The sequence below is a fragment of the Aulonocara stuartgranti genome (assembly GCF_965226115.1).
Source record: "Aulonocara stuartgranti genome assembly, chromosome: 13".
Taxonomy (NCBI): domain Eukaryota; kingdom Metazoa; phylum Chordata; class Actinopteri; order Cichliformes; family Cichlidae; genus Aulonocara; species Aulonocara stuartgranti.
In genome coordinates, this window is record NC_138949.1 from 12,484,648 (window position 1) to 12,497,613 (window position 12,966).

Consider the following 12,966-nt stretch of genomic DNA (forward strand, 5'->3'; position numbering starts at 1 on the left):
CTGAACTGCTGCCCAGATCAAAGCGGATTTATAGCAGGTTTATTTTTCTGCGTGCTAGTGTGCTGAGCTGTTTTGCCTATGAACTATTTAACAGTTTGAATAACGAGTTGTCCTCTTTTCATAAGGCGTGAGCAGTGGAGCTCTACAGGGAGGAGGTGTCAGAGCGGAATAAGTAGGAGAGAAGGAATGAACAATTAGTGTAGAGTGGTGGAACAGTTCCATGACAAGCAGAGGCGAGGGGGTAGGGAGCCCTGAAAGAGGCCAGGTGCAATATCACATCCTTCCTGTCAGTGTGCTTAAAAGGAGAGCAGAGGAAGAGCTTTTAGCTCCAAGGGACGCATGTGGAATGCTGACCATAGGCTGGAAGAATCGACTATTCAGTGTGCGTCTCATCCATGTGCCCTACTGGGTCGGGGAGGTATCTACCAAGTAAAAAGTGCTGCCAGCATCTTCTGAGGTGCTTGGAATACCGACAAGAAAAGTCAGGTCTGGAGGATGAGTACTGACCTTGATCACTGCAACTGTTATAGTCATGCATACGAGTTAAAAGAAAGAAACAACATATATTGTTCACGTTTTTTCAAATAACATTCTGAGAATGTTTACAGGGAGCATTTGTTACCTTTAGCTGTAAGAGGGGCAAAAAGAGAGTAAACTTTGTGATTTTGTAGGAATGAATTGGCATTATTTATGACAAAATGTATTTATTCTGTCGCTTTAATCTATTCTGCTTTAATTTCATCATGCTGTGCTTAAGCCTTAAAGTCACTTACCTTCATAGCGTATCAGGAGATGCTATTTTTTGTCATGCTTTGGAGTTCTGAGGGATTTTTGAGCACGTCTTTTGTTCCCATGCATGTCTTTGCTTTAATTCATCAGCTTCTCTGAGGGAACTTTGTTCTCCTATTTTACAGATTACATAAAATGCAAATGCCAAAAAAAATGCTTTAAAAAAAGCTATAGATAACATTTAAAGTTAGAGCACATTGAGCTCAAAGTGAAGGATTTAAAGAGAAATAAAATAAAATAAGAAATCATAGACAGGAGATTGTGTTTTTTTTCCTGCTGTCCACATTTGTCAGGCCTGGTATTTTTGGTTGGTAATGATCAACTTTAAATTGTATCTTTAGACACTTGGGCACCAGCATCCTGTTGCAAAAAAACAAACAAAACAAAACAAAAAAATCTGTTACCAAACAGTAGTTTTTCTCCAACTAAGCGATTCCCAAAGAACTATTAGTCAAAAACGGATATATCTCAGAGTAGGATGCAATGTGTCCTGAAAAACTTGTCCTGAAGCACATGAACAGTATCTGGTAGTCATGTCTATATAAAAAAAAACAAAAAAAACAAAGTCAAGTAATGAATCCAAATTCTAAAGTTTTCATTTAAATCATTCTCAACATGTGCAGAGAGGACCAGGAGTGCGGAGTTGCAGAGCCCGGATCTCAACATTGTTGAAGCAGTGTGGGATAATCTCTACAAGAACAGAACAAAAGGCAGTAAAGATCCAAAGAAGAGCTTCCGATGTCCTTCATGAAGCCTTAATAACTATTTCTAAAGACTACTTTCAAGAATTACAAGCTTGTCTAAGAGAGTTCATGCTGTGTTTAAGAATAAAAGTAGGTATCAAATATTCACGTTCAGGTTTCTCCGAATTTTAAAAACTCTGTTTTTGTCCTCTATGGAGGACATAAATGTTCACTCAATGTCACTAAAACACAGCGTACCCATTTTTCCCCTGTAAAGAAATGCAGGGTGGCTTTTGCACAGTACTGTATGCTTTTACTACATAGATTAAAAAGTAGATAGCGAAAAAGAAGATAAAACAGAAGAAAAAATATCCATCTTTATATAAAACTATATTCCACTGGTCAAAATTACATTTTTCTCTGATCTACTCTGTAGCAGACTGTCAGTCCATCTAAAGGTTAACATTTAATGGTTTTTTCAACTTCCAACTCCCTGTCTCTTTGATTGAGTTTAAGTGCTACCCAATCACCATTTACTGGTGATTGCTATAAAATCTTGTCAAACTAGTTAATTGGTTCTATTAGTAGAGCGTTTTTGGAAAGGGCTTCCCATTTCTCCCGAGGGTAGCAGGTGTTGAAAGAACAACAGCGCAGGCTCTTGATGCCAGGAGAACTGCTCCAAATTACATTCATTAGGGCCATTCAAATATAAGGACACTTATATAATTATGTGCTATTAAAGAATTCAAACAAGTTTGGGAATGGTTTAAAAATCAAGTCAAATTAACCATACCCCTAGAGTTTTAATTGTATTCTCGGTGTGGAGAATGATTTTAAACTGTGTTTTGAAAGGTGTCTTTTGTTTCTGTTCAGAGGGACATCACAAGATGTCTTTGCTTGGTCAAAGCCCCTGCTGGGAATTGCTGGTTTTTGTCCATTATTGATTAGGAGTGTCTGTTAACAGCATGCACTAACATCTCAATTCTCTTGTGATGAAAGTGCCAGGTTCAATAACCACCCTCTGCTCTCATGGCTAGAGTGTCTTTTTGCATGTCGCAAGCATGCAAAGCTCCTTCTTTTCATCTTGATTGACATTCTTCTTCTAAAAGTCAATATCAGCCACTTTTTCAGAGTAGACCAGAGGATAAAAAAGTAAGGCCACAGTGTTCTTTAAAAGTTTTGACTTTCAAAGCAAAAAAATAAAAGCTTTTCTTCTTCATGGGGGCTTAGAATGAAAATCAGAATCAATTTTTATTTCATGACATTAGGACATATCACAACAGACCAAAGGATTAGCAAGAAAGTATACCTACTCACACAGCTGCTCACAGAAACACAGCGAGAAAATTCTATTGATTAGTTTGCCGGCCTTTACCAGTTCACAAATGGGAGCTGACAAGGTAGAGGACTTTTTGTAAAGACACTAAGGTTGCCTGGATCTAATCCTAAAGTAGTCATTAGCCCACTATCTTGGACAAAAAATATACTGTCTGTGAAGCCTCCGGGTGCTCCTGTTTTGTCCTTGCAGGACTTTGTGCCTGCACTGTTTTGAGAGCACAACACACTGAAAACTGAATTGAGCAGGTGGGGGGAATAATAGAATAAGCAAGCCATATGAAGTGATAACAGCACTACCACAATAACAACAACAGGATAAAATCCAAAATTTCTTTTTGTTTTTCAGGTGGCGGTAATACATGATTTGGACATGATGAAAAGTAAAACACAGGAATGTATCACAATATGAAAGTCTGGCACTGATATTGATGCACACAGACAATGTTGACAACGATGTTTTTCACGTCTGCATGTGTCTGTCTTTGTATGTTTGATTGTTCCTATTTTGAAGAAGGAAAACAATGAAACCTTGATTATAAAAGTAAATTATGTTTCAAAGGCTTTCAGCCTCCTCATGCTTTTATCTTCCCGCCATGAAACTTTGTTTCACCTGTTCAAAGAACGATGTTTCAGAGACAGTCTCGCTTTTTGGTTTCTTAGATGCTTTCCTGGCAGAATCTAATCCATCCTCTCTGTTCTGCATACTGGTGAATTGTTTACACCTTGTGGTCTGTTTTGGTTTGTTTGGTGTTTTTCTTTTCTCTTTTTGCTCTCATCAAGTTTTCTCTGTATGGTAAACTTTGAAAATGTTGCCTTGCTATGCAGTCTTCTTCATTCAACTGGATGTCCTGAAGCTTTGTTTGTGTTGCTCTACCATAGAAAGGATTCTGTGATCATCCACCATTGCTGTCGTTTATAGGTGCCCAGCAGTTTTACTTGCAAATGTAGCTTATGCACAAAAGAGCACTTGAAAGAGGCTTACACCACTTTGTTATGCAAAAGTTGAAAGTTTATGATAGCGATCACTACACAACTTTGCAACTGAAGAACCATTCATCACCAGCCTCACAAATCAACAAATTCTAAAGTGTAGAGGGCAGGATATAAGGCTCATTCATGTGTGCACATTTATAAATTGAACACTGCGTGCAGGTGTGTACATTCTGTGCACTCTTTTGTAGACCCCAGGCATTTTTATGATGCCAAATCTTTCTTCTTTTCCTCATAATGCACAAAACTGCACATTTGGACACTTTAACTGTTCCTGCTATTTCTCTAATTGTTTTTTTTTTTGTGGGTTCTTTTTTTTTTTTTGCAGGCTTTGACCTTTTCTCTAACAAATTGGCACACTTTGAATCATCCCCAGACCTTTCACAACCGTCATTTATGAAGAACAAATGAAGAGCACACCTGTCTATGAAATAGCTATTGGAGTGAGTGAATTGTGTGTGCATTACATTTGAGCCCCTGAAAATATTGGACTGGCTGCAACTCCCTGAGTGATTAAGAAAATGTTTTTGTTCAACCCATTGAATTAAAGTTTAAAGTCTGCCCTTTAAGCCCATATATATATATCACTGTATAACTTTAACCTTAATATATTTGGGAGCAGAGCTAAAATATTAAACATTGTGTAAGTGTCCAAGTATATTTGGACCTAGCTGTGTGCACGATTCACCAGCAACACGGCAGCATTCATGTACAGTACTGTTCTACTATTAAAGGTAAGTTATAAAAAGCCAGTGCTTGTCTATGCAATAGTTTCTATGTGAATTTCAAATGCATGACGTAACTTAAATACCATGTGGCAGTGGATTTAATGAGGGGCAAAACATAAGAGCCGCTTTTTCAACAACAGCAATTGAGGTGTTTTCTGGGTATTCTTTGGGGCCCTCTAATGAATAAATGGCCAAGCAAATGCCGCCCGACTTAAGAACATGCTGCTACCCAGCTCCAGAGCTAAAAGCCTAAAGTGAGATTAATCACTGCTGCTGAAGGGGATGATGTTCTTTGTATCTGGTAATTTATGGTCTCTTTACCACTGAGACCCTGAACCAACATCACGCCTCTCACATACTGTACATACTCTGCCACTAATCATGCGCGGCTCCTTAGGCGCCTCTTTAGCAAATGTTCTCAGCAACAAGAAGATGGGCTGGACATAAATAAGGCATAAGGGCTAATATAGTTGCTTTCATGACAGCAAAGCTTCTTACTGCTTTACAACACCCTACAATATCCAGGAATGTTCCAACACAGCCACAAGTCACTGCTGAAGTAAGATATAAGTATGATGCCTTCATAGCATCACAGAAAGGAAGCGATGTTTAAGGAAATAGCTTAGCATGGGAAGAGACAGCTTGTAGTCTGGAGGCCTTGCAAAGGATCAAAGTGAACAGTGACTTCTCTTAGCCAGGTCTGATGTGGGAACAGGATAGTAAGCAGAGTTCTCCCTGCGGTCAGAACCTGACTCATGGTATAGTGAATATTTCATGTCAAACGTCACAGAACTGACAGCGGTGCTGGCCACAGGGCAGCTCTGATAGACAGAAGAAAGCATGTGTAGAGTGGGGTGATAGAGTGGTGGGGGGGATTAGTATTCATACAGTAGTATGGGCAGTTTATAAACAGGCATGTGCACACCATATGAAGAGTAATAAACTATCTAATGCAGAAACAAAGTCTCTGAAAAATTGTTTGGCTTCATAAGGCGGTTTGAATGTTGACCCGTCACGTCCATTTATACAAAAAGTCCCCTGCAAAGCTTCTCTCTAAAATAGTCCTCCTTATGAAGACCGAGCATACTGCTTACTGTGACTGGATCCTGTTAAATCATTTTAAAAATACAAATATTTCTCAGTTTAATAACATTGCTTGTCACCCACACATTATATAACAGCGCTTTAAAGGCTTGGCTTAATATTAAGCCAAGCCTTTAAAGCGCTGTTGCCCCCTAACACTTTTAGGAGGCTGCATTCAGCTTCAAAAGCTCTGATGGGCCCTCTGGAGAGGCCAAATCATGTAGTCTTATTATAGAGGAGACAAATCAAGTGTACCAAAACCCTCCCCTTCAGCCCTACTTTCTCAAGGTTATTTTCAAAGATAGCTCATGTCTTAGTACAGTATGTGGGTTGGGCTTTAAGTCAGACCTGCCACTAGAGATGCAGTGTTACCCTATGCAGTAAAAAATAAAGAGTTTCAGAGGCCAGGGGTGTAACTAATTTAAACCCTTGGGAGACTTGGCTGGGCACTGGGTTTTGTCCCAGCAGAACAAAGTCAGGCCACTTCGGTTCTGGGTGTGTTTGGCTTCACACACAGCAGAGACTGTGTCAACTTATGTCTCAGTATTACAGCACTCAAAGGTAATGAGATTTAGGCTTTCTGCATCATAAAGTATGGACACCCTTGAGGCAGTGGCGCCCTTGTTCAGCCTAGGAGCACAAATCAGGCTTACATAATATCAGAATCACCACATATTACACTGAGAAATGATTATGGACTCCAGAGAGGCATGTTCCTTCTGTAAGTGATATTTTGGCTGTCACATAGGATATCTCTCAATAGCGCACTCACTAGCTCCACTTTCCCTTGCAGGACAAAATACCACATTTGCTGCAATAATAGCTCACTGAATTCAAACAGATGAATCTCAGCAAACATCCCTTCCACGCTGATAAGCACACTGTAATTTTCTCAAGCCATATAACTTAAATTTACCTGTACCAAATGTCACATTTTCCATTTTTTAAACGCACTGCACTGTGAACATGAAAGTGAGAGGACTGCTGCAGCATTGTATTACTCTTTGGTGGGAATCCAGGCATCACTAACATTGATTTCTTATATTTTATACTGCGGTATAATGAACTCCCTTCAGTCAAGACCCGTCACCATGCATTACTGCCTGACCACACGAAATGAAAGCTATGCTGCCTTTCAGGCACTTTAAATGAAATACAACTAGATAACTGCATGCAGGCAGCCAGGAAAACAAGAAAAATTGTGCAACAGAATTGCATATGAACATCTCCGTATTTATGTGCATGTATAAGGAACTCATTTAGAGAGGAGAATGGAGAAGAGAAAAGGAATACCAGGTGCTATGCATATAACTGTTCCATTTTTTTGAGATTGTATACAGGACTGAGTTGATTTCAGTTGTCTTGCAGCTTTATCTGAGCATAATGTCTCACCCTGAAAGAGCATCGAATGTTAAAACTTAAATTTATTAACTATTTAAGTCATTTTTAATTTGGATGCATTAATTTTTAAAGATGATCTTCTTTTTATTTGGCAAGTGAACTAATAAATCAAACCTTTGAATGGAAAAATTGCATAGATTTTCCAAGCAAAAAGTACTGCTAAATGTAAAAAACGGTGTATGTATTTGCATGTCATTAAGCTTTTTAGGAGGATGAAACATTCAAGATGTGGTTCCAAAAGTGGAATCAAGAGGACCTTGAGTAAAGGTCTTATATAACTTTTACAAACCAGAACAAAACCAAGCTAGATGGTATCTATGGCTGAGCCGCCCTTCATATCGGCAAATCTTGCCTGATCAGGACCCGCCCAGCACATTTTTCTCTATTTTGTCTTCTTCTCCATGTTTGGCTCGTCACTACTCTTCACACCAACAGAACTATACCAGTAACAATGACAGAATGCTTATGTGCAACGTACCTAATAGCAGATCTGTGGTTGTTACCAGTGCTCGTGGTACACTGCTGCTGGCGTCACACAACAGATGCGCTGGCCTCTTCACGTGCACTAAGCAGGAGTACAGAATTGTCATCCAGGCAGGTAATTGGCTGATGTTTACACCACCCTTGGCATGCCCCTCCTCCCCCGCTTGACACATCTGTAGTGTTCATTAGAGCCGAGGAGCCCTGTGCTATCCTGTGTTAACAAATCTGACTTCCCAGGCTGCTCAGTATGCAAAGCAAGTTTCCAGAGCTCAGTGCTTAGATTCATGTTGGGACAAATCAAAAATTGAACTTGAATAGCCTTTAGACTAATTTTAGAAGAGAAAATGTAATGTAAATGCATTAAGATCCAGTTTACGCTTTGCTGAATCCTTTCATAAATAACTACTGATGTTCCCTGGAGAGCTCATGCTATTTTCTATAAATAAGTCATGCTTTCTCATTATATTAATATCATGGTTAAAACACACACAATAGGGTTAAGAACTACCAGAGAGTGCATAGGAACCAAATGAAAAAAACAAAAACAAAAACAGAGGAAGCGATAAGAAATATAAAGCATATAAAAACTGGTATCGGGGAAAAAAGCAGCGGAAGGCTTACCCCAGGTGCTCAAACGCCAGATGGAGAAACAGCTGAATCAAGTCCAGCAAAATAGACTCGTCATCAGCTCCAGCCTCAAAATCTTCATTAAACCCAAACTAAAGAGAGACAGACGAAGTAAGCGAGAAGGGGAGATGTAAACGCTAACAACAGCTTGTGTAAGGACAAATTAAAATTTAAAGTGGTTTCACGGCACAGCGATTTAACTCTGAAATCCAAGGCTTAATAGATTAAATCACAGAACTATGTGCATGCCAAACTTTCTATTAATTAATGATTTAAGAACACAGTAATTACACAACCACAGTCTATGACTAGTGATTTCAAGAGAAAGGAGCGAGTGCTCTTCTATCATGTTCATTATGTAAGTCGGGATGTTATTCACCAAATGCATCCTTCATTGAATTACTGGATGTGTTTCATAAAATTAGAATCATCTGTCACACCATATTCCCTCGTCTCTTTGAGAATGGCGCTACTTGACGACACGAACTGAACATAACTGTGAGTTATGTTTTAATCGCATTAATTTGCACACTTTGGAATCCTGACTGTTTATCGTGGGTATGAGAGTCTGACTCATCACATCGCTTCCTAACACCATTTGAAATATGAAAAACAATTTCCTAAAAAGCCTTTCATACTTACAGACTGAAATCAGATTCTCAGAGTGCTCGCTGTAATTATGATTAACACAGAAGTGGTGCAAGTTACGTAAAGCAGTAAAGCATAACAGGGCTCGTATAGAGTTACGTACTGTGTGACTAAAAGAGTAGGACATGAGATGAGATGTAAAAAGTTAACTGTGCCTATAATAAGGTCTGGATGGTTAACACCGTTTGGCTTATTCTTAATAATATGCTTGGATATATTTTGTTTATATATGTTACATTACTGTGAAACTCAAAAGACTTGATAAAAGAATATTTGCATAACAAACTGGTATAGTGTCACGGCTGGCGCGGCAGGCCGTGTGGAGATAAAGTGAGGATCCAAGTGCAGGCAGAGGTTAACTAAAATAACTAAACTGGGAAAACCTAAATACATGAAGCCAAAACTCACATAGTGGCATGCAAAGGAACACAGGAAGGAACACAGGAAGGACCACGGAGGAAACACAGGGAGACTCGGGGAAGATATCACAGACAAACCAGCAACCAGCAGGAGAAAACGCAGGGCTTATATATTCACAGAGGCAATCAGGGAACGGGAAACAGGAGGGAAACACAGCTGGGAGAAATCAGAACTGACGAGACAAGGAAGCGAAGCAGAATACACTAACACGAGACACAGACCTTCAAGGTAAAACAGGAAGTACACAGAGACAGCCTGGAGGGAGAAAGAGAACATGGAGGAGCACATGACGGGATGAGGAAACACAGAACACAAGTAGTGGGAACACGGCACCAGAACTAACACCACAGAGGTCAACTATACGAGAGGAAATTACTAAATACACAGAGAACTAAACAGAATACAGGAAACCTAAACTAGAACACTGGACACTATAAAATAAACTAAGATACAAAGAGAACCTTAAACATCAAACATAATATAAAAGACGCAAGGAACTCAAACGCTGCGTCGAGAGACCCAGGATCCTGACATACAGTCACTCTTTTCTAAAACATGATCCAGTGATTTCAACTACTTTATTTCATTTCCTTCTTCTACATATCAACCTACTATCAGCCTCCTGGAGGATCACAAAGAGGTTTTATTTCCTGCTCAAGGACACTTCAGCATGTGCAGGTGCTGAAAATCAAACAGTCAGTCTCATGGTTGCTGTAAAACTTGCTTTTCTTCTTACGTAAGCTGGGAGTTTTGCATATGAAGTTACTGATGAATCTTCAATTCAGTTACAACAATTTTTGTTTCTCATCTATTAAACTTCATTTATTATTATCATACACTGTTTTAAAGGTGCACCGTGTAGCTTTTATAACCAGTGTGGATATTAAGTCGGTGGACTAGAGGTATATAAAGACAATAATGGTTTGAATTTGCCTCATAAAGCACTTTCCCATATCTTTCAAGTCTTTTTGTGCCTTTCTCCATTTTAAGCGAAATTATAGGCAATTGGCCTCTGGGAAATCATTTCACTTGTGGTGGAGGGAACACAACAATGGACTGTAATAACACATGACCTTCAAGGTGTGAGGTGACAGCAAAACTCCTCTCCAAGATGGCCAGCCACAGCCAAATTAGTAGGTACAATGTGTCTTTGTGTGTGCCTCTGTGTGTGTGTGGGTGCGCGTGCATGTGTGTGTGCGCATTTGTGTTTGTGAGAGGGAGAAAGAGAGAGAGAGGAGCCTCAAGGCATTACCTGAAAGAGCTATATGTGAGAACAAAAATGTCTGACACAGTTGGATTGGAAATTAAGCATCATGTGTCCTGCCTCCTTCACGCTCTATCTAGGCAGCTCCCTCAATTAATTTCCAGAGGTGAGAGTGCTCCTGAAGCGTCTATCTCCTGTGTGCTGCATATAAAAGGGGAAACTTCAAACAATCTTTCAAGCTAAACGTTTTGTTTACATGAAAATACACCAGGCTGGCATAAAGCTTGCTACCCCGGTGTGTGATTTTAATTAAGATGCTGGCACTGTGGAATCAGAAAGGCATGATGCCCAACAAAAAGTAGTTCTTTCGCTTTATCCGCTGCTACCTTAAAAGGCACTCCAGCGAGTCTCCCTTCCGTTAAATGTCCATACCTTTATGAAGAACCACAAGCCGAAATAACACAGCAAAACTCACAAACTGAACAGATTGTGTGAAGAAGGGGCATGAAAGAGAAAAACGAGTAAATTTCACATTGTGTACTTAAACATGCGGAAAGCATTCCCACCCTCATAAAGGAAAGTCTTTGTTTTTTAACAGTTTTAAATTATGTATTGTTCATGCTGGCTTGTTGTCTTATTTTTTTGTTTCTTTACTGGCGTATTGGCACTTTGCCGTGCATTATTGCCACCGTTAACACCCTGTGCAGCTGGAGGAAATTAGAGTCACATTGTCTAGTGATCACGGCCTGCGTGTGCATGTTTGCAAACACACTGATAGAAGACATGGCACCAACAATAGTCTGCCGCTCTCCATCCTCAGCAGTGGCAGAATTCAAATGCGGTGAGGTCAGAGTAGCTCCTGGCAGGCTAATGAAGCTGAACCATACATACACATGCACATTAAAGACTTTCAAAAAAGGAAAAAGTAAGCTATTTCAATACACACACACGCAATCACTGATAGCGCAAGCTTTCATTAAATGGTTTGATGAGAATGTAAATTACACAGGACTCTCTCTCAACATCATCACAATCAAGAAAATTTGCAGCATCTATGCCAAAGAGCACTGAAGCTGCTCTGCCAGCATGCAGCTTACCAGACTTTGTGTGTTTTTCCTCTAATGTGTTTTGGTGTAGCTGTAGTTGTTGCCTATCCAAGCCGGTCCAAATGATTTTAAATTAACCCTCGTAGTGTCTCCACAAAGACATTTCATCTGCATATTTCAAATGCAACTACGTGACTCTGAACAAACTTTAAATCTTGCGGCATTAAAATATTGTCCCTGAAAGTCAGTCCCAGTCTGACTTCATCATTACTGTGTCTGACTCGTTCTACTGCCTTTCTGATTGCCGTGGGAGATTAGCTGACCTCAGGACCTGAAAGGAGCTGGTATTACTTACCTTGACCATGCTCTATGTGTTTGAGGGTTTTCAATCAGAGCTGGCACCAAGCTTCTTTTCCTCAGCAACAACACTTGGAGGTCAGTGTTCTCTATAAAATATGCTTGTGACAAATAGCTTTTAGAGGTAGATGGGTCTGCATAAAGGAGACAGGGAGGTAAAGAATGGCACAGAGCAATCTTAGGACACTTTCAAGTTTTGTAATTTTTTTATGTTTCAGACTCATTTTAAATGGATTTAATTCAGGTTTGTTTTTATCCACAACCCACAACAGTCTACAACAATAAAGAGTTTTGTATTCAAGCCATTTACTTGAATACAAAGTACCTTTGACAGGAATGAGACTCTTAAATGTTCTTGGAAATGATCCTACAAGCTTGACAAACATTATGCTCACCAGAATCACTCCAATAGGTTGATCTGAAGCACCGGGTCATGGCCATTTTTATGTCTCAGAGATGTTGTCTGAGAGATGTTCTCTTAGGTTTTGTCTCTCACAGGGCTTCTCCAACATTTTTTTTTAGCTCAAATACCAGTTATAAAATGTTCTTCACACGTGGCTGCTGTACTGCTCAAGACTGAAAGAAGCATCAAGTTTTGATTTTGCTGGTGTGACTGTTAAATGGTGAGATGGTTTTTAAAAAAATTAAACATTGAAATGAAAGGGTGTAATGGGTGTAATGCATATAGGTCTATTTCGGTGGTCGATTTCTCCCCTATAATTTAGTATCATCTGAGGATATTTAATAGTTTCAGCAAAAGAAACAAAAGTTTCATATCAATTTTAAGCTTTGCTTTGAACCCACCTTTCATTTCATCACTTTTAAGCTCAAAGAAGCATTTCCACACCAGTGGTCTCAGAACACAAAAAACAACACCTCATATTAAATGTCCTGTATATGCATAAAAACTTATATTACAGTGTTGGAATATAAAACAAGCAGCACAGTGGTCGGCGCTGTTGCCTCACAGCAAGAAGACCTTGGGTTTAAATCTAACATCAGGCTCAGGCCTCTCTGTGTGGAATAATCATGTTTGCTCCATACCAGAGTTCTCCACAGAGTACTCTGGGTACAGTCCACCAAATACATGCAGTTAGTGGTGTTAGGTTCATTCTCTCTGTGTCATCCCTGCAAAACACTGGTGATCTTTCCAGAGTGTAACCCACCTC

General features: G+C 39.6%; 1 long non-coding RNA gene across 1 annotated transcript; it reads right to left on the bottom strand.

Moving 5' to 3' along the window:
- Window positions 1–1,124: 1,124 nt before the first annotated feature.
- Window positions 1,125–8,183, bottom strand: LOC309720184. The gene is made up of 3 exons (XR_014280428.1): window positions 8,117–8,183; window positions 7,491–7,577; window positions 1,125–1,149 (listed from the first exon to the last, which is right to left on the bottom strand). It is a non-coding gene; the product is annotated as an uncharacterized lncRNA (long non-coding RNA).
- Window positions 8,184–12,966: the final 4,783 nt, after the last annotated feature.